At 39.5% G+C, this 21,639-nt stretch overlaps 1 protein-coding gene across 6 annotated transcripts in view; it reads right to left on the bottom strand.

The window, feature by feature from the left end:
• KLHL32 (kelch like family member 32) overlaps nucleotides 1-21,639 on the bottom strand; it is a 221,254-nt gene that overhangs the window by 142,037 nt on the left and 57,578 nt on the right. The window lies entirely within an intron of this gene.

A 21,639-nucleotide genomic window follows, 5' to 3' on the forward strand; every position in this document is an offset into this window, starting at 1 on the left:
CAAAAAGATCACTGCAGCTGAAGTACTGAAATAGACTCCAAGGGCTCAAGGATGAAAGTAGAAAGATAAAATAGGAGAACACTGAAAAACTCCAGGAAAAATGATCCCAGCTTGCACCAGGGTGGTAGGAGTAGGAATAGCTGGGGTCTCAATATATTTTCAAAGTAGAGCCATGGAGCTTACTAGTAGTTTGGAAGCAAAAGAAAGGACTCCCAAATTACCCAGCAGTTTGGGGCCTGCACTATCTATAGAGTCACTGTTAACTGAAATGGAAAATACTATGCAATAAGCAGCTGAGTGGGAGGAAACTGGGAGCTTGGTTTGGACATATTTGTGATGCCTCTTCAACATCCAAGCAGAGATACTAAGCAAGAAGTTGGATATAGGGAAGAGTCCATTCTGGAGATATAAATTTGGGAGTCATCATCTGTGATAATAAAGCTTATTTTCAACTTGATTGGGTCACAGGAAGCCCAGATATTTGGTCAAACATTGGTCTGTGTGTTTCTGCATGATATTAACATGTGAATTGACAGTCTGAATAAAGCAGCTGCTGCTGCTAAGTCGCTTCAGTCGTGTCCAACTCTGTGCAACCCCATAGATGGCAGCCCATCAGGCTCCCCCATCCCTGGGATTCTCCAGGCAAGAATACTGGAGTGGGTTGCCATTTCCTTCTCCGATGCATGAAAGTGAAAAAGTGAAAGTGAAGTCGCTCAGTCTTGTCCAACTCCTAGCGACCCCATGGACTGCAGCCTACCAGGCTCCTCTGTCCATGGGATTTTCCAGGCAAGAGTACTGGAGTGGGTTGCCACTGAGTAAAGTAGAAGTGAAGTGAAGTCACTCAGTCGTGTCCAACTCTTTGCAACCCCTTGGACTGTAGCCTACCAGGCTTCTCAGTCCACAGGGTTTTCCAGGCAAGAGTACTGGAGTGGGTTGCCATTTCCTTCTCCGGGGGATCTTCCCAACCCAGGGATCGAACCCAGGTCTCCCACATTGTAGGCAGACGCTTTACCCTCTGAGCCACCAGGGAAGCCCTGAGTAAAGCAGACACCCTCTCTAATGCAGGTGGGCCTCATATAATCAGGTGAAGGCTTGAATAGAACAAAAGGCAGAATAAAAGAGGATTCTCTTTGCCTGGCTGCCTTTACACTGAGATGTTGGCTTTTCTTTTTTTTTGGCCACACCACACAGTTTGTGGGCTCTTAGTTCTCTGACCAGGAATTGAACTCAGACCAATGGCAGTGAAAGCCCTAAGTCTTAACAACTGCACCACCATGGAACTCCCATGGCTTTTTCTTGCTTTTGGACACAAAACTAAAACACTGGCTCTTCCTGGGTCTCAGACTACAGCTTTCACGTTGAGACTACATCATTGGCTCACCTGGGTCTCCAGCTTGCTGGCTGGGTAGATCTTGGGACTTGTATTTGTATGAGTCAATCCCTTATAAAAAGAAATCTCTCTATATAAAATCTTATTGGCTCTATTTCTATAAAGATCCCTGAATAATATATCATTTTATATTATATATATATATATATATGTATAATGGAGCTTCCTTGGTGGCTCAAACGGAAAGAGTCTCCCTGCAATGCAGGAGACCAGGGATTGATCCCTGGGTTGGGAAGATCCCCTGGAGAAGGGAATGGCAACCCACTCTGGTATTCTTGCCTGGAGAATTCCATGGACAGAGGAGCTTGATGGGCTACAGTCCATGGAGTCACAAAGAGTTGAACACAACTGAGCAACTAACACACACACATATGTATAATACACACACACACATACACACACACACACGACAGAATGAGATTATCATGAATGCTGCCATAGACAGAGAAAAGTTTAAGGACCGAGTCTGGGTCACTTCATTTTAAGAAGTTGGGGAGAAGAGACAAACCAGCAAAGAATATTGAGAAACATCAGTCAATAAGTGGGTTAAAAAACCAAAACTCAAAAGCCAAGTGACAGTGCTTCAAGGAACAGGAAGTAATTGAGATGAGGATGAGTTAGAAAAAAGCAGACTGGAAACAGATGTTGGATTTGGCTTTATTTTATTGACAATTTCTGTTATGCTCTTAAGTGAGATTAGGTTCTCAATTCTTTTGCAGACTTTTTTTTGGTAACAAGAATTACATCAGCCTTATAAAATTAGGTGTGTGGCTTCCCATTTTCTTCTAGACTTTAGAATAGGTTTATGGGAAACAGCTGTTACATAAAGAGTTAGTGGTACCAGTATGTAAAAAATCTGGGCCCACTGCCTTTCTGAGGAGATATACAGCTACTTTGACGACTACTCCAATTTCTTATCTCTTCCCTTTTCTTTTGATTCAATTGTGGTAATTTATATTTTCTTAGAAATTTGCTCACTAAGGTTCTGGTGTTTATTGATATAAAGTTTCTATGGTTTCTTTGATAATCATTTTTCCTTTCTTCATCTATAAATGTCATCTTTTTCATTTTATATAAATTAATAATTTTTTTTAGATATTGACTCTTCCTTTTCTAAAATTCTTAAGTAAATTTGGCCAAAGCTTATCTAAATAATATTAAAATATAGCTTAAGAATATTGGATATAAAAATATATATACGCTGTTTCAAGAATACTTCCTTTTATTCATATTCCCTCCCAACTATTCTATTAGGGTTGGTTTTATAATTTCAGCTTTTGGATTTGATGGCATAGTTCATCATTCTAGATCTTTCCTATTTTTTTTATAAATGCAAATAGCTTGGAAAGGGCATTGTGATGTGGCTCCCCAGTCACCTTTAATGCAGAATCTGTGGTCCCAGCTGCTGGGAGAACTGTGAGCAGACAGACTTCAGCCCCCAGCCTCTTCAGGGACTGCCCAGCTTCTGACAGTACCTTGTCCAAGGTCCTGCCCCTTCCTGGGTGGCCCACAGTTGGTGAGTGATGAGTGCAAGAATAAAGTCCTGGACACCTTGGCCCAAAACTAAAGGGCATTTAGCTCCAGAGTTTCCTGTACAGTCAGCTGAGACTGTTGTTGGACTGGCATCAAAGGTCAGCTTCTCCTCCTAAACCCTGCTTTCTCCACCTCCCTCTGTGGGTGCTGACTTCAAAGTCTTCTTCCCAGGGAACCCAAACTGCAAAGAAGGCTATAACTGTCCTTCTTCAAATTCATCTTAAGAACAATGCTTTAATTAATATTCGGTTTTAAATATTTTGTAATTCTGATGCTTTCTTTTTAATTAAGGAATTAACTGAGTGCTTTTTAAGAATAAAAATTGCAAGTATATGGGGTGTAAGACCATTAATTTTTGTTACTGATTTCTGCTTATAATAAGTTTCTTATGATCTATTTACAATGTGGTTGGAATGACCTACTTAACTACAATTTTTACAACTACTTTGTATGTGTTGAGAATGTGTGCTATCCAGATCCTCTAGATACATTTTTATTATTTTGAGTCTATATGATCTGTGAGTTTCAGAGAGAAGAGTGTTAAAAATCTCCCACTATGATTGAGAATCTGTTGATTTATCCTTATGATCCTATTATTTTCCTAATATTCTTTACTAAGTGGATATAGGTTCATAAAAAATTATAGAAACGATCCCTGAAAGTATGGACCCTGATTCTGGGGAAGTTTGAAGGCAGAAGGAGAAGAGGGCAACAGAGGATGAGATGGTTGGATGGCATCACCTTACACAATGGAGTATTACTCAGCCATTAAAAAGAATACATTTGAATCAGTTCTAATGAGGTGGATGAAACTGGAGCCTATTATACAGAGTGAAGTAAGCCAGAAAGAAAAACACCAGTACAGTATACTAACGCATATATATGGAATTTAGAAAGATGGTAACAGTAACCCTGTGTACGAGACAGCAAAAGAGACACTGATGTATAGAACAGTCTTATGGACTCTATGGGAGAGGGAGAGGGTGGGAAGATTTGGGAGAATGGCATTGAAACGTGTAAAATATCATGTATGAAACGAGATGCCAGTCCAGGTTCAATGCACGATACTGGATGCTTGGGGCTGGTGCACTGGGACGACCCAGAGGGATGGTATGGGGAGGGAGGAGGGAGGAGGGTTCAGGATGGGGAACACATGTATACCTGTGGTGGATTCATTTTGATATTTGGCAAAACTAATACAATTATGTAAAGTTTAAAAATAAAATAAAAAAAAAAAAAAAAAAGAAAAACAAAAAAACAAAGGACATGAACTTGGGCAACCTCCAGGAGATGGTAAGGGACAGGAAGGCCTGGGGTGCTGTAGTCTGTGGGGTTGCAAAGAGTAAGACATGACTGAGCAACCGAACAACAACAAGATTCATGACCGTTACCTTTTTGATGGATTGTTACTTTGGTCAGAATGTCACTTTCTGTCCCTTCTAATTGACTATGCCAAAGGTTATGACTGTGTGGATCACAACAAACTGTGGGAATTCTTAACAAGATGGGAATACCAAAAAAAAAAAAAAAAAGATGGGAATACCAGACCATGTGACCTGCCTCCTGAGAAATCTGTATGCAGGTCAGGAAGCAACAGTTAGAACTGGATATGGAACAACAGATTGGTTCCAAATCAGGAAAGGAGTACGTCAAGGCTGTACATTGTCACCTTGCTTATTTAACTTATACACAGAGTACATCATGAGAAATACTGGACTGGAGGAAGCACAAGCTGGAATCAAGATTCCCAGGAGAAATATCAATAACCTCAGATATGCAGATAACACCACACTTATGGCAGAAAGTGAAGAAGAACTAAAGAGCCTCTAGATGCAAATGAAAGAGGGGAGTGAAAAAGTTAGCTTAATATCAAATATGGAACGAGTCGCCAGTCCAGGTTCAATGCACGATACTAGATGCTTGGGGCTGGTGCACTAGGACGACCCAGAGGGATGGTATGGGGAGGGAGGAGGGAGGAGGGTTCAGGATGGAGAACACATGTATACCTGTGGCGGATTCATTTCGATATTTGGCAAAACCAATACAATATTGTAAAGTTAAAAAAAAAAACTCAAAATTCAGAAAACTAAGATCATGTCATCTGGTCCCATCACTTAATGGCAAATAGATGGGGAAACAATGGAAACAGTGAGAGACTTTATTTTTGGGGGCTCCAAAATCACTGCAGATGGTGACTTCGGCCATGAAATTAAAAGACGCTTACTCCTTGGAAGAAAAGGTATGCCCAACCTAGACAGCATGCTAAAAAGCAGAGACATTACTTTGCCAACAAAGGTCCGTCTAGTCAAAGCTATGCTCTTTCAAGTAGTCACGTATGGATGTGAGAGTTGGACTGTGAAGAAAGCTAAGCGCCAAAGAATTGATGCTTTTGAACTATGGTATTAGAGAAGACTCTAGAGAATCCCTTGGACAGCAAGGAGATCCAACCAGTCTATCCTAAAGGAAATCAGTCCTGCATATTCATTGGAAGGACTGATGCTGAAGCTGAAGTTCCAATACTTTGGCCACCTGATGCAAAGAACTGACTCATTGGAAAAGACCCTGATGCTGGGTAAGACTGAAGGCGGGAGGAGCAGGGGATGACAGAGGATGAGATGGTTGGATGGCATCACCAACTCAATGGACATTGGTTTGAGTAAGCTCTGGGAGTTGGTGATGGACAGGGAAGCCTGGCGTGCTACAGTCCACGGTGTCCCAAAGAGTCAGACAAAACTGAGCAACGGAACTGAACTGAATTCTGTTCTTGAATTCTAGTCTGGGCCATATTAATATTATCATACATACTTTGTTAGTGTCTAATATGTTTTTCTGAGGTATGCTTCTTATAAACAAAATATACTTAGATTTATATTTTTAATCAACTTAAGTTTGTTCCTTTCAGTGAATGACTTTGAACAGTTCACATATATCATTATTACTAAATATTACTACTAAAATGTTTGTTTTGGTCTGACTTCTGCCATCTTATGTTGCGTTATAATTGTTCACATTTTTGTTTCTTTTTTCCCTTTGTACATATGTAGCATTGAAAACAGTTTTCTTCTTTCAGTATTATTTATATTTAATGTAAAATCTCTTTCTGACTGTATCAATAACCATTTTCCACTTCTGTCATACTTTCAACCATTTGTTGAGTCTGTCAATAATTCTTTATTAAGTCAATGTGACATTAGGTAGTTTTATATTAATAACAGATCCATGGCTCCACTCATTACACATCCCAGTGTGAGTATTCCTACATAAGCCACTATGCACATGGTTTTTTAGGGCCCTTTCATCTCGTGGATCTGCTCTCCTCTGAGTCCTTTCAATGTGGCTTATAGAGTAGACGACTGTGGAGCAGGTATATCTGCTTAAAACCACTTTGTCCCATGAGCAACTTATACCTTTTCCTCATATCCTTTTGGCAAGAACTTGTCCTGTGGCCCCAACTGGATGTAAGGGGTGTTAGAAAACGAAACCCACAACTGAGTAGACACTTAGAAGCAACAGCTTCAGCAGGGGACGGGATTAGCTGGCTGTATCTGCCACATTCCAGCTTCTGTGCGTTCCTGAATTATGTGGTTTGTTTATCACTACCTCAAGCATGGAAAACCCTGGCCCCTTAGCATGCACAATTCATTTCTTTATGCTCCATGCTCTCACCCACTTAATCCTTGCATGAATCCCAGCCTTCTGTTCTGTGTTTGGCAGTATCTGTTCCATCAGCCCTTCTCCAGAATGAGATGCTATCAGCCTCCCATTGGGATGCTATAGGTAAGCAGACCAGTTACTCTCCCAATGATGAGGGTATTCCCTCTGTTGGCCTAAACCATGAATAAGAATGCTGGAATACAGAAATCTCCCATTGGAATTAGCTTCGCCATCTGTCTCTGAGCTCAAGTAAAACCTTTTAGACACAACCAGATTCAGCTTGTTAATCCCCCAAGTCCCAAACGCACCTATTTACTTTCTGACAATTATATCCATCAGTCTTTATAGTTAACTTTGCTATATGTTTTCACTGCCTTTTAATTTTAAATCCTTTTTGATAGATTGCTTTTAGCAACACACATGATTTCACCAAAAAAAGTCAATTCTATTTATCTAGAATCCAAAATCTAAGAAGCCTATTTACTTCTTGTTTCCATGGCAACATAAATGAAGACTTAAATTTGTATTAGATACCTTTAAAGCAGGGAAAATGCCAAATGGTTTTTGAATCTCAAAAAGATTAAACTTCATCAGAATGGCTTAGCCCTTTATATGATAAATCACATGTCTGTGTTTTACTGTGTCAATAATTTACACTTATAGGTAAGCAGACCAGTTTCACATAAGGTTTCACACCTACTGTATTAGATACAATAATCTAAACAATGATCTAAAAAGAAAACATTTTCCCTTAACTAAAAATTTAACTAACATATGTTCCATTTGTCCAACTGATAAATTATCAACATGTGCTTTATAGTCTACTCACCATAAACCCAAAGTGTGCATTTATTGTTTAGGGAGAGATTTTTAAGGAGAAGATCAGTGGGAAAAGATAAAAGAAAAATGAAGAAAAGAGAGAATAGTGATACAAAGTAAAGCAAACAGACACACAGAGAGATCCAGAAACAGCCAAGACAGCAAACTAGGGAAAAAAAGTGCAGAATGTCAAAGAGAGTACCATGGACCAAGAGGTGTACTCATCTTAGTTATTCAAGCAAAGGAGAGCAAAATCAGTCAAACCTTCCTGTAACAACAACCATATTCTTTTATGACATGTTACTATGGCTATTCTGCACCTATAAGCAAAATGGCATGTTGCTTCTTGGTATATAACACCAACCAAGCAAATTAATATATTCAAATTAATATGTTCACTCAGTAACTTTTAGTTGAGTGCTTACTATACGCTCTGCTCTGTTAGAAGTGTTGCAGGTTTGGCAGTGAATAAAAAAGACAAAATCTCTGCTCTGATGATGCTTTCAAGTGGAACTCAGTTATCTGTCTATAGAATGGAGGGTTTCTTTTCCTCAACTGTGCAGTAACTTTTCAACCTAACTGCCAATTACTTAAATTGCCAACAATTTCCTTTAACCTTGGTTTTTAGTTTCTGACAATGATAGAAAAGCCATGATCTTGAATACATGCATCACTACAATCCTAGTTCATACATGAAAAGGCTAGCATGTTCAATATTACATTCTGTATTCTGTTTCGCTATTGTAGTACTCTCCAAGCTTTTTGCTTGTACAAACATTATTGACATGTTTTGAGCAGGAGCCGTAATATTTATAATTTATAAATTATGTAGACATATTATATACCAATCGGTTTACATACATTATAAACTAAACCCCAAAGCATAAATTAAATTGATATAAAAAGTTATAGATAGTAAGTTTTCCCCTACATCCCCAGGACTCATCTGCCCCTTGAGGGCTACACAGAGCTCCATGCAACAAAACACTGCACTTAGGCTAATTTTTCACACTTTTTTTTTGTTTTGGTTTGGTTTTTTTAATTTAAATTTATTTATTTTAATTAGAGGCTAATTACTTTACAATATTGTATTGGTTTTGCCATACATCAACATGAATCTGCCATGGGTGTTAAACTTTATGACAACAAACTTATAAAATAATCCTTTATCCATTTTGACAAAAATTGTGACAAAAGAAAATAATCTGCCTCAGTAAATCACAGCAAGTTGCAAAGTTGGCTTAATTCCCAGAGTTTGCTGTTTTCTTCCTTTGCCTCAGTAGGTAATAAACATTTTACTTCTGGGCTCAGGGAAAAATTAATATAAATTCTGAAGATTTTCATGGAGCTTATATCAAAACAGTGAATAACTTCTTAATAAACGCTTTCATCATTTACTAAATGCTTCTTTATCCTTTCATGGAATCCAAAGGCCTTACTGGATCTTTCATTGCTAGATTTTGTATGGGTATGTGTGTGTGAATGTGCGTTTGTGTATGAACCAGGGCCTTGCTTACCAATAACAAAAATACTACCCAGCATTGGTGTAGCCATTATTCCTTTCCAATCAGACATTTACATGTCAGCAATTCCTATCATCTCAGCAAATCTTTAACAAGATACTAGAGCAGGTACTGTTATCCCAGTTTTACAAACAAAGGAACCAAGGCACAAGAACTGAAGTAACTTTCCTAAGATAATGTGGCAAGTTAACGACAGAGACAGAAGATTCTAAAACAGAATTCTTCTCAAGATCTATAGGCCCCTTCCTATGTAGTCGGTAGTAACCACAGGGTTTTAATCTATTGCCTGTAGCTTCCACGGCGGTTCCCTCTGTTATAGCTTCTTCTGTTTGCTGGACTCTTCAGTGTCTGGTTTCCGCCCTGACACAAAGGGGACTTTTTTTTTTTTTTTTAGGCTCACTTGTTCAGTCTCGCTGTGGGGAGGGAGGGAGGGAGGCTGCAAACAAATAACACTGGCGTGTGCTCACAGTGCCTCAGCCACACTGGGTCTGCCCCCGTTCATGGCACATGTAGCCTCCCTGCCCACACTGCTCCGGCTCTTTGATGCACGATACTGGATGCTTGGGGCTAGTGCACTGGGACGACCCAGAGGGATGGTATGGGGAGGGAGGAGGGTTCAGGATGGGGAACACATGTATACCTGTGGCAGATTCATTTTGATATTTGGCAAAACTAATACAATTTGTAAAGTTTAAAAATAAAATAAAATTAATTATAAAAAAAATAAAAAATAAAACAGAATTCACCTAACACTAGCCCAGAGTGCTTTTCTAATTTCAAACTGCTCTGATATACTAACTACTGAAATCTGCGTCTTCTACTACAACATGCAACGTGACAAATCTTTTCTTCACAAAGTAACAAGAGTGTTATTCCACACAAGGTTTATTTTAAGAGCACTTACTATCTTTCACTTATTTAAAGGACAGGGAATATCCTTTTCTCACAAAACCCCAAGTCACGGGATTTCTTCTATTTAAGGTTAGAAAGTTCACTGGTCACACCGTGATCTCTTGTATTTACAAGGCAAAGCTGAAACATTAAATAGGGGCTCCTTTTGAATTATGGTGCTCAGGAGGGAAAAGTAAAAAATAATAATAACCGTAACTATAACAAATGCTGCACCAATACATGAAACCCATCTGACTCTTGTGATATTCTGCTTTGAGATACAGGAATCCCATCACTTCTTATACAATGACCCCCATATATAGTTTAATTGTTCTTCAAATCTGAGACCTAAGATTTTGTCATTTCCCAACATTATCAGGCAGCACCTATGACAGCAGGACTACAGAAATGATAGTAAAGCAAAACCGTATCTGAAAATTCACAAAAACATCAAGGGAAAAACCACTTCAGCTAGTTATTGTCAAGATGTTTATATTAGTTTCCTACTGTTGCTATGATAAATTACCACACACTTAGTGGTGCACAAATCTTAACAGTTCTGGAAGTCAGAAGTTCAAAATGGACTCAGTGTGCTAAGATCAAAGTGTCAGAGGCTCTAGGAAGAATCTGTTTCCCTGACTTTTCCAGCTTTCAGAGACTGTGACATCCCTTGGCTCAGGGTCCCTTTTGTCAAAGCCAGCAATCACATCACTCCAACTTTTGCTTCTGGTGTCACATCTTCCCTGACTCTTCTGACTCCCTCTTCCATCTTTCAGAGACCCTCATGATTACATTGGGCCAGCTGTATATACCAGAATTCTCTTACCTCAGTAGCCTTCATCACATCTGCAGAGTCCCTTTACCATGTGGGGAAACATTCACAGGCTCCAGGGATTATCTAGTGGGAACCAGCAGAAAATTCTCTGAGGTTCACATAGCTTGGTGTCAAGGAAAATTTAGGGAGTTTGGAAACATGTGGCCCTAGACTGGGATTTGACTGTGGCATGGAGAAACTGTTTAATCTTTATTATCCAACACTGAGCAAGCTCAATTTCTTTGTCTGTAAGCTTGCTGTAGATATCTACATCCAATGGTTACTGGGGGATTAAATGAAGATAAGGAATGTGAACACACGGAGTACTGAGGCTAGTAAACAAATACAGATGTTAACTCAATGACATAATGGACAAATGTTTAGACTTTGCAGTATGAATAACAACTATTACTTCCTCAGTAAGAAATATATTCATTTCCTGGCCAATCCTTATACTATTAATACTCTTTTCCCCTAAGTAGTTTCTAATAAGTTTATTTTAATATTTAAATAACTAGGGGATTCATTTGCAGTGATCCTGATGCCTAATTTTAATTCAAGATAAATTACTGGTCTGAAAAAAGTACTTCAGTGAGTTGGGGTTTTAGAAGCATTTATAGAGTTTTTAAAGTTTATGGCAAAGGAATTGAACATTTTTATAATTTAAGATTCTTCTTTGCCCTTTTAAACTGACATTTTTCATTCATTATATTAAAAAGCACATGCTTCTTTTTATTATAGCTTTGAGATTAGCTCCCATCACACATATACTTTGTGATGAGTAATTAATAATTGTCATCTCTATTAGAAAGCTTGTCTCGTTCCAACCATCAGGACATAATTCATCGTCTTTTCTAGGTGATTTATCACAAACTTCTTGAAACTGACTTTTCACTACAATATGAAGATATGGTTCATATTATTTTCAGCAGTCATCTCTTGCAGCATTTAAAGAAGAACATGTCCATGATTCTAAAACCCAGAAATTTTATTATGACCTCAAATGCTAACCTAATGGAATTTAATGTGTACTTGGCTACACAGGAGATGAACAACCCAGTAACAAACTCATGGCATATATGATAAACACATCGCATTCCAACACTATCCCTCCTCCCATCCCTGCCCCTTGATATAATAACACTCCACGGGGAATCTCTGATTTACCAGCTAGAAGCAGAATCTTATAAGCAGACAGCAGAATATGCCAGATGTAAGAGTTAAGGTCCAGAAAATACTTCTACACATTCACAAATATTTTTGCTTTGCCTTGCTGGAAAATCTCCAGTAAAGAACAGTAATCTTGCTACTCCACATTTTTAACTTGTTGCCCAATACTCAGTGAAACTAGTGACTATTCTGCTGCTTAGAAGAAGAAAAAGAAAAAAAAAAGATGAATAAGAGATATAGAGGACTGTACTTTTTATTTTTCTAGGTTACTTTTCCTTAAAGTATTTATTTATTATGTTGCACCAGGTCTCAGTTGCAGCATGTGAGATCTAGTTCCTTGACCAGGAGTCAAACCTGGGCCCCCGCATTGGGAGCGCAATCTTACCCACTGGACCACTAGGTAAGTCCCAGTTAGTTTTCTTAGATCTACAAAAATGATATTTCCTTTCCCAGGTGGAAAGGATTAAAGTCATTTGGATTTTTTTCAATATTAGAACCAATTATAATATATAGGCTATTAACAAATTTTTTCTTTAATAAAATACTTTTTCAGTACTTTCTTCACTTATGGTCATACAAAACTGAGAAAAGATAAGGAATAAATTCTTCTGTATCTAAGATAACATGATGATGCCTCAACAGAAACAAGAAAACATGCATTTTATAGGCCTCAATTTATAAAATTTTGTGATGATGTGAATGATGCTCATAAATGTTCAAAAAATATTTGCTGCACTGCTGCTGCTGCTAAGTAACTTCAGTCGTGTCCGACTCTGTGTGACCCCAGAGACAGCAGCCTACCAGGCTTCCCTGTCCCTGGGATTCTCCAGGCAAGAACATTGGAGTGGGTTGCTATTTCCTTCTCCAATGCATGACAGTGAAAAGTGAAAGTGAAGTTGCTCAGTCGTGTCCGACTCTAGCGACCCCATGTACTGCAGCCTACCAGGCTCCTCTGTCCATGGGATTTTCCAAGCAAAAGTACTGGAGTGGGGTGCCATTGCTTCTCAATTTGCTGCACTAGTTATGTGCAGAGGCCAGGGCTGAGTATTCAGTGAGGGTCAGGGAGATGAGCAAAGAACAGACACATGTACAGGTCTTGACTCTCTTCTACCATCAGCCCTCCACCGCAAGCTGTACCAGACCCTACCAGTTTTTTCCTCAATCACTGTCCTTATATCACTACCTGTTCTCTGGCTCCTACTATTTTTCATTTATTGATAATCTTTCAGATGTTCAAGCTGGTTTTAGAAAAGGCAGAGGAACCAGAGATCAAATTGCCAACATCCACTGGATCATAGAAAAAGCAAGAAAGTTCCAGAAAAACATTGATTTCTGCTTTATTGACTATGCCAAAGCCTTTGACTGTGTCAATCACAATAAACTGTGGAAAATTTCTGAAAAAGATGGGAACACCAGACCACCTGACCTGCCTCTTGAGAAACCTATATGCAGGTCAGGAAGCAACAGTTAGAACTGGACATGGAACAACAGACTGGTTCCAAATAAGAAAAGGAGTACGTCAAGGCTGTATATTGTCACCCTGCTTATTTAACTTCTATGCAGAGTACATCATGAGAAACACTGGACTGGAAGAAGCACAAGCTGGAATCAAGATTGCCGGCAGAAATATCAATAACCTCAGATATGCAGATGACACCACCCTTATGGCAGAAAGTGAAGAGGAACTAAAAAGCCTCTTGATGAAAGTGAAAGTGGAGAGTGAAAAAGTTGGCTTAAAGCTCAACATTCAGAAAACGAAGATCATGGCATCTGGTCCTATCACTTCATGGGAAATAGATGGGGAAACAGTGGAAACAGTGTCAGACTTTATTTTTCTGGGCTCCAAAATCACTGCAGATGGTGACTGCAGCCATGAAATTAAAAGACACTCACTCCTTGGAAGGAAAGTTATGACCAACCTAGACAGCATATTCAAAAGCAGAGACATTACTTTGCCAACAAAGGTTTGTCTAGTCAAGGCTATGGTTTTTCCAGTAGTTATGTACAGATGTGAGAGTTGGACTGTGAAGAAGGCTGAGCACCAAAGAATTGATGCTTTTGAACTGTGGTGTTGGAGAAGACTCTTGAGAGTCCCTTGGACTGCAAGGAGATCCAACCAGTCCATTCTGAAGGAGATCGGCCCTGGGTGTTCTTTGGAAGGAACGATGCTAAAGCTGAAACTCCAGTACTTTGGCCACCTCATGCAAAGAGTTGACTCATTGGAAAAGACTCTGATGCTGGGAGGGATTGGGGGCAGGAGGAGAAGGGGATGACAGAGGATGAGATGGCTGGATGGCATCACCAACTCGATAGACATGGGTTTGGGTGAACTCTGGGAGTTGGTGATGGACAGGAAGGCCTGGTGTGCTGCAATTCATGGGGTCGCAAAGAGTCGGACATGACTGAATGACTGAACTGAACGAGCCAGGAGCATGACCTAGGGCATTCTATATTTTCCTATTAAGCGAAGTAAAAGTCGCTCAGTCCTGTGCGACTCTGCTCGCTTAAAAAACAAACAGACAAACAAAGAAACAAAAAAAAAACAGTCCCCAATCCTTTCTGCTCCAAAGTCAAGGGAGAAAATCCAGTAGCCTGATGGGGCCATCCTAGCTTGTTTCTTTTGCCTTTCTCTGTAGAAGGCTGAACAGAAGTCCTCACAGTCTACAGGCTGGTGACACAGCAGCCTGTGCATGAAGCTCTCGGACTGACAACGCCCCTCAGTCCCCAGAAAGGGTATCAACGCTCTTAGATGAGGAATGTAAATTACCCCCAAAAGCTAATCTCTGTATACAGTTTTAAGATACTAGGATAAAGGTCAAGAAATCCCTTACATACTTTTAGTATGTGAAATCATACGATACTGGGGAGGTGTGAGCATGAAATATATGCAGCCTTCTTTTCTACCATCCAGCAGCTCATCCCACTTCTATCAAACAAGGAATTCAAAGTGGAAAACAAAGTCTGTTCAAAACAGTAAACACACTCCAACAACAAAACATACACACAAATTCCACTTTCATAAAACCAAAGGAACATTTCACTTGCATTCCTTTTAATCCCATAAAAAAAACTTTGCAAACATTCAAAATTATGTTTACAAGTATCCTGGATTGTAAATTAGAGCAAAAGCAACCCATGCCTGGCAAATCCTAAGAAAATTAACTGTGAAGAAAATCTGGGGTGCCTTGGAGCATTTCAAAAGACTGAAAAGTTAGAACTCAAGAGTATTGCCTTGGGAAAAATAAATTCTATATAAAAGAAACATTAAAATCTAAGAAACAGACAATACTGGCAAAAATTATCTTTGCTGCATAGTCTTAATATAAGCCTTCTTTTTAACAGAATTTTCAGTTTAAAAACAAAAACTGCTCTCCTCTGCTTGGAAAATAAAAACTAACATTAATACCAGTAAACCATCAATTTAGCACCCAGGATGTTTCAGACCCCTGGTCTGCATATGAGATTTATGATCTCATTTAATTTCCACATCAGACCCATGAAGTCAGTGAAAATTCATACTTTCACAACTGGAGGAGAAAAAATGAGACTTAGAGATAAAGTTGTTTGCACAAGGACATATACAGTCAGAAAATATTTGAAGAAAGCAGTTATAAATCAGATTGGTTTTGTCTAAAACTGTATTGACTCTATAATTCTTATAAAAATGTGAGTTCCTTACTGGAATACAAAAATACATTCTCTTTTGCTGTTAAGCTGTATGACATTTTTTTTTTAAATAAAGTTTTGATGTGAAACCTTAAAAAGTGAAATCATTAGAGGCAACCAGGAACATCTGAGTCATGTCAAGGACCTGCGAGCACAGCGGCCTCAAGAAGTTCAGGCAGCTCCCTGGACAAGTGTGACTAGTTCCCTGGTGTGACTTCCAGGGAACCGAAGGAACACAGCTCGTGGCAGGCCTCTCCTCTCATCTGCCGGTGGAGGGAAGGGGACGGGGCACCATTTGCCACGTGGTGTAAACAACGTGATAAAACAAACGCCAGTCTTGGCTCTGCACTGCTGCTCCACAACTCAATAACCACAGGACTTCAGGACACTTCCCCAGCGTTTTCAGTCTTAACTTTCTTTCAGGTAGGTGGGAATAGCTGTCACACCTGGATGATGTCACAATCAAACAAGACTGAATGAGTAACTCACTGGTGCAACAGTCGCCACAAAACAAGAAGCACTACCATGATTTCTTCTGTTTGCCCTCACCTCCACAATCACCTTAGTGCTACCCAAGGCTGGAAAGCACTCCTGGGACCTCACTGTATGGGTGAAAAAGAAAAGTGAAGTCACTCAGTAGTGTCCTACTCTTTGTGACCCCATGGACCATGCACCTCTGTCCAAGGGATGTTCCAGGCAAGAGTACTGGAGTGGGTTGCCATTGCCTTCTCCAGAGGATCTTCCTGACCCAGGGATAGAACCTGGGTCTGCCACATCATAGGCACAGATGCTTTACCATCTGAGCCACCAGGGAAGTCCTTACTGTATAGGTAAGAGCCTCCTGTTCCAAGAAGTCTCCCAGCTAACTACATACCAACGTTTCTCCATCCTTCAAAATAATTCATTTCTTCACCCATTTATTCTGCAAAAACATTCACTGTGTTGCTATGCTCAAGATACTTTGCTAGGTAATACAGGAGACTGAAAAAAATTCAGTTTTTCCCCCAGGTAGTGGACACTTAAAGAAATGAAGCTATGCAGTCATTACTGGAGTGAGCCTGGTGTTTTAACCACGAATAAGAACATCTACCTAAATGGCTGTTTCAAGAATCAAATGAGATTACCAAACGAGATTTGGTAAGCTTTATCACTATTACTCTGAGTCCTGGCAGCACTGTACTGGTTTGGTGCACTCCTTTTCTTGTTGAAGTGTGCATGCTTGGCCCCCATCAGACGAGGAGGCTTCCAGTGAGCACCTGTGGCCCAGCTCTTGGCCAGGCACAATGTCGTATACATAAAAATACCATCTGCTCAATGTTCGGGTTCCATAGAGACTCGAGACCTTTGCATGATTTCATTACCAAGATAATATCCTACTTCTAATCTGTACAAAACCCACCACCACTATAGAAAGACAACTCTATAGCTACTCTGCCTGACTCCAGAAGGCACTTACATTGCAACCCACCTGTAGCAAAGTTCATATATTCATTTTCAGGTGCTCAGTGAGCACAAGCCATGTGTGAGAAACTGCCCTGAAGTTAACAAGATCCTATGACGAGGACCAAAACCTTTCCCTTCACAAAAACCTCCACCTGGTGGGCGAGACCGTATGTGCACAACTACCAGATAACATGTGGTAAAGCCTGTACTTTGTCGTCACCATCACCAAATGGCTGCAAAACTAGTCTTTTCACAATCTTCCTAATCACAGTAGACTATTTCAGCCCTCCAATGCCTTACACAAATGCCTTGGAATCAGCCTCAACACTTCTCTTTCTCTCACACTCTAAGACCAGTTCCTCATCAAATTCCCCGGGCTCTTCACCGACTCAGTGGACATGGGTTTGGGTGGACTCTGGGAGCTGGTGATGGACAGGGAGGCCTGACATGCTACATTTCATGGGGTCACAAAGAGTCGGACACGACTGAGCAACTGAACTGAACTTCCTTCAAAATGCCTCCAATAGTCCTCACCACCTCCAGCCCCACTATCGCAGGATAAGCCACCACCTTACATCCACTCTCATCTCCTGACAGAAACTGGAGAATCACCTTTGCAAAACAGAGGTCAAGTCACGTTACATCTCTGTCAAAACTGTCCAAGCACTTCCCACCTCACTGAAGTAAAAACCAAACCCTAACAAGAGCCTACAAGGTGGTCACAGTGTTAACCTGACTGGGTCACAGGATTCCCAAGTAAAGCATTATGTATGGGTAGGCAGTGAAGCTGTCTCAGGAGAGATTAATGTTTGAACTGGTAGACTGAGTAAAGCAAATGGCCCTCCCCAACGAGAGTGGGCCTCATCTAATCAGTTGAAAGTCTGCATGGAATAAAAAGGTCTGCATTAGAAAGAATTCTTGCTGTATGTCTTTGAGCTGGGGCTTCAGTCTTCTGCCTTCTAGCGTGAACTCAGACTGGAACTTGCACAATCCTCTTGAGGCGGTCAGTACAACATCCTGTGCCTAAAGCCGCTCAGCACACTGTGCAGAGGATGGTGACGCCCTTTAATGGAAGAACAAGTCAGATCACCTCCAGAGTGCAGCTCACCATCTTAAACCCAATCCTGCTAACCTTAGAATCATGACTTATTGGACGAAAGCTGCCTATTCCTGAAAGGGGTACGTTTCATTTTCACAGCCTAATTGTTCACTCAATGCCAAAAAAATAGAATTGGGAGGTCGTCTTCCCTGAAAACAACAGAACAATTATCAGAAAGTAGTGACATATCTGTAATATATTTTCTTTCATTAAAAGTTAATAACTAAAAATTAATTAATAGAACTATTTTTAGACCAGTTTTAGCTTTACAGTTAAACTGAGCAGAGAGTACAGAGAATTCCACATAACCCGTTCCCACCAATATTACCATGCCAGTGCGGCAAAACTGATGAAGTGACACTGACACGTCATTATCAACCAAAGCCCACAATTTACATTAAGGGTCATTGTTAGTGCTGTACATTCTGTGAATCTGAAAAATGTATTAATGACCTACATCTACCATTATCATACCATACTGATAAATTTCACTGCCTCCAAAATCACCTATGCTTCATCCATACATCCCCCCCTCCAGGCCCTGGCACAACTCATCTTTTCACTGTTTCCATAGTTCTTCCTTTTCCAAAATGCCACACAGTTGGAGTCAAATAGCTATGCACTTTCGGATTGGCTTCTTTTAGTCATACGCATCTGAGGTTCATTCCTGTATTTTCATGGCTTGATAGCTCATTTTTTTTTGTCACTGAATAATATTTCATTGTATGGTGGGACCATACTTTATAATTAGGAATGAAAGAGGAGACATTATAGCTGTACCATGAAATACAAAGGACCATAAGAGACTACTATAAATAACTATAGTAGTTTAATAGTACCAACAAATTGGATAAGCTAGAATAAATGGACAAATTTCTAGAAATACAATTTACCAAGACTGAGTTATGAAGAAATAGAGTCTGAATTGACCAATTACAAACAAAGAGATTGAATCAGTAATCAAAAAAATGTCAACAAAGAAAAGTCCAGGACCAGATGGTTTCCACAGTGAATTCTACCAAACATGTAAGGAAGAATGAATGCCAATTCTTTTCAAACTCTTACAAAACACTGAAGAGGCGACAATAATCCCCAACTTATTTTATAAGGCAATTCTTATCCTGATATCCAAATAAGGACACTACAAGGAATGAAAAATACAGGCCAACAACCTTAATCAATATAGATGCAAAAATTCTCAAGAAAATATCAGCAAATCAAATTCAAGTGCATATTAAAATGATCACACACCATGATCAAGTGGGATTTATTCCTGAGATACAAGGATAGTTTGTCATATGTAGATTAAATGTGACACACCACATTAACAAAACTAAAGATAAAAACCGTATAATCATCTCAGTGGATGCAGAAAAAGCATCTGACAAAATTCAACATCCTTTCATGGCAAAACTGTCAATAACCTAGAAGAAAACATACGTGGTAAATTCCTGGATGTCAATCTTGGTGATAACGTGTATCTTGTGAAACGGTTCCCACGATAAGGTTAGTTAACACATTTATTGGGTTTGAGTAGACTTCAGGAGTTGGTGATGGACTGGGAGGCCTGGCATGCTGCGGTTCATGGGGTCACAAAGAGTCAGACATGCCTGAGCGACTAAACTGAACAGAACACATTTATCATCTCACATCACCACACACCTTTCTGCGTGTGGGTGGTAACTATTAAGATCTACTCTCTTAGCAACTTTTAAGTCTCCAATACAGTTTTGTTAACTGTAGGCACTGTGATGTACATTCACTTTGCATAATACCATCAAGGTTTATCCATGTCACAAATTGCAGGACTTCCTTCTTTCCCATGGGCAAATAATATTCCCTTGTTAAAACAGTATTCATTTGATGAAAAACAATAATGATTTTACCATACAATGCATAAGTCAAATGTACTATGAAAATGATATTCTGGTGCATCTGTGATTGATACACAAAATGCAGATACCAAGGAAAGAACACAGCAGTGTGCAAATATGCAAGAATTAGCAAGGCTGCTGTTTCAGCATCAACACCCAATAACCACAGAACTCCACAGTGCTCATTTGGCCTAAAGCAAGGTAATTAATCACAGGCCAGGCCAGTGTAACCTGACTATGGAAAATACTGAACATCATGGGATTTAATTTTAGAGATATTCAAGCACCCAGTTAAACAACTGTACAATAATGCTTTGCTCTTTAGGACAGTAGTAGATATTTACATGTTTACAGTAACCATCAAAAAGATACACTAAAAATAATTACTATATGTACTCAAGGATTTGAGGGTTATTTTACTATTATTTTTATTCATTTTTTTCTGAAAAGGAGGTTAGTTTTAAATTACTCCTAGCTAACAATTAATTTTTAAGGACTGTACTAATCAGATTTGTGACAACAGTCCTGTGGCTCAAAAGAGTGAATCCTCATTACAGCATGGAGCCCAGAGACTGCTCAGAAGGTTCCCAGAAGACAACCCGCTGCGGCAGGGGTGACTGAACAAAAGACAAAAACGGACTATGCAAAGTCCTTAAGTATTTATACAGGTAGCATTGACAGTATTCCAGGTACATTCAATTTTATTCTTAATTTTATTTGTTTAAGCAAAAAGACAGTTTACTGGAAACACTGAGAGCTCACAGAGTCAGTGAGGAAAGCTCACGAATGGGCAAGGAATAAAGGCATGAGGCTGCAGGCTTGGCAGCCAGAAGCAACGTAAGTGTCAACAGAATGATGCTGTTTATCCTCAATGTGATAAACACAGTATGTCTCATACAGGATTTCTGAAAATCAGAACTGTTCATGAAGAGTCTCTAAAACAACCAAATAAGAGACAACATGAACCCAACAATTTGGTTTTGTTTTATCCTGCTTCAAGGCTTTCCAGAATCTTCATTCCTGGACCAGGGATCAAACCCATGTAGTGGAGGCATGGAACTAAGCACTGGACCACGAGGGAATTCCCTCATTTATATGTTTTAATGTCAGCAGTGCTATTAGCCTAAAATCTTTATAGGAAACCAGCTTAAGAAATAACATGAGCTAATGTGTTAAACAGATAGTACATATAATGGGTGTGAGGCAGATGGATTTAAAACAAGGTTCAAGCCCTCCAACACCATGCAAATCATTGATATAATTAATTACACTGTGTTATTTGGTCACCTGTCTGTATCTCTTACCAGACTATTAATTCATTCTGCATCTAGAAAAGAGTAGGTATGTAAGAAAAGCTCACTGAATTAAAAAAAAAATTGTAATTATATATCATATACTTATTTAATAGTCTTTAGTGCCATTGTAATCAAATAGCGACTGGAGAGTATGATTATAAAAATATAGGGAAGACAGATTTTTTTTCATTATCAAGGGCTTTTCCTCATCTCTCAAAACTAAAAATTATATAGGCAGAGCACGCTGAGGGTCTAGTGAAAAATGATGCTCAAATATTTAACTCTCCAAAATGTCATATTTGAATCACTTTGCCATCACATATGCAAAGCTATGTTAGACAGTCAAGACATATGTTTCCTTGGCCAGAAAGTGTAGGCATTCATGGAGACTGAAGCTGGAGACAGCAAATGTTAAACAACAGCCTCCAGAAGCTGCAGAGTGGCCCATAGCCCAGGACTGCCACAGGG

The sequence above is a fragment of the Bos indicus genome, chromosome 9, assembly GCF_029378745.1.
Source record: "Bos indicus isolate NIAB-ARS_2022 breed Sahiwal x Tharparkar chromosome 9, NIAB-ARS_B.indTharparkar_mat_pri_1.0, whole genome shotgun sequence".
Classification (NCBI taxonomy): Eukaryota; Metazoa; Chordata; class Mammalia; order Artiodactyla; family Bovidae; genus Bos; species Bos indicus.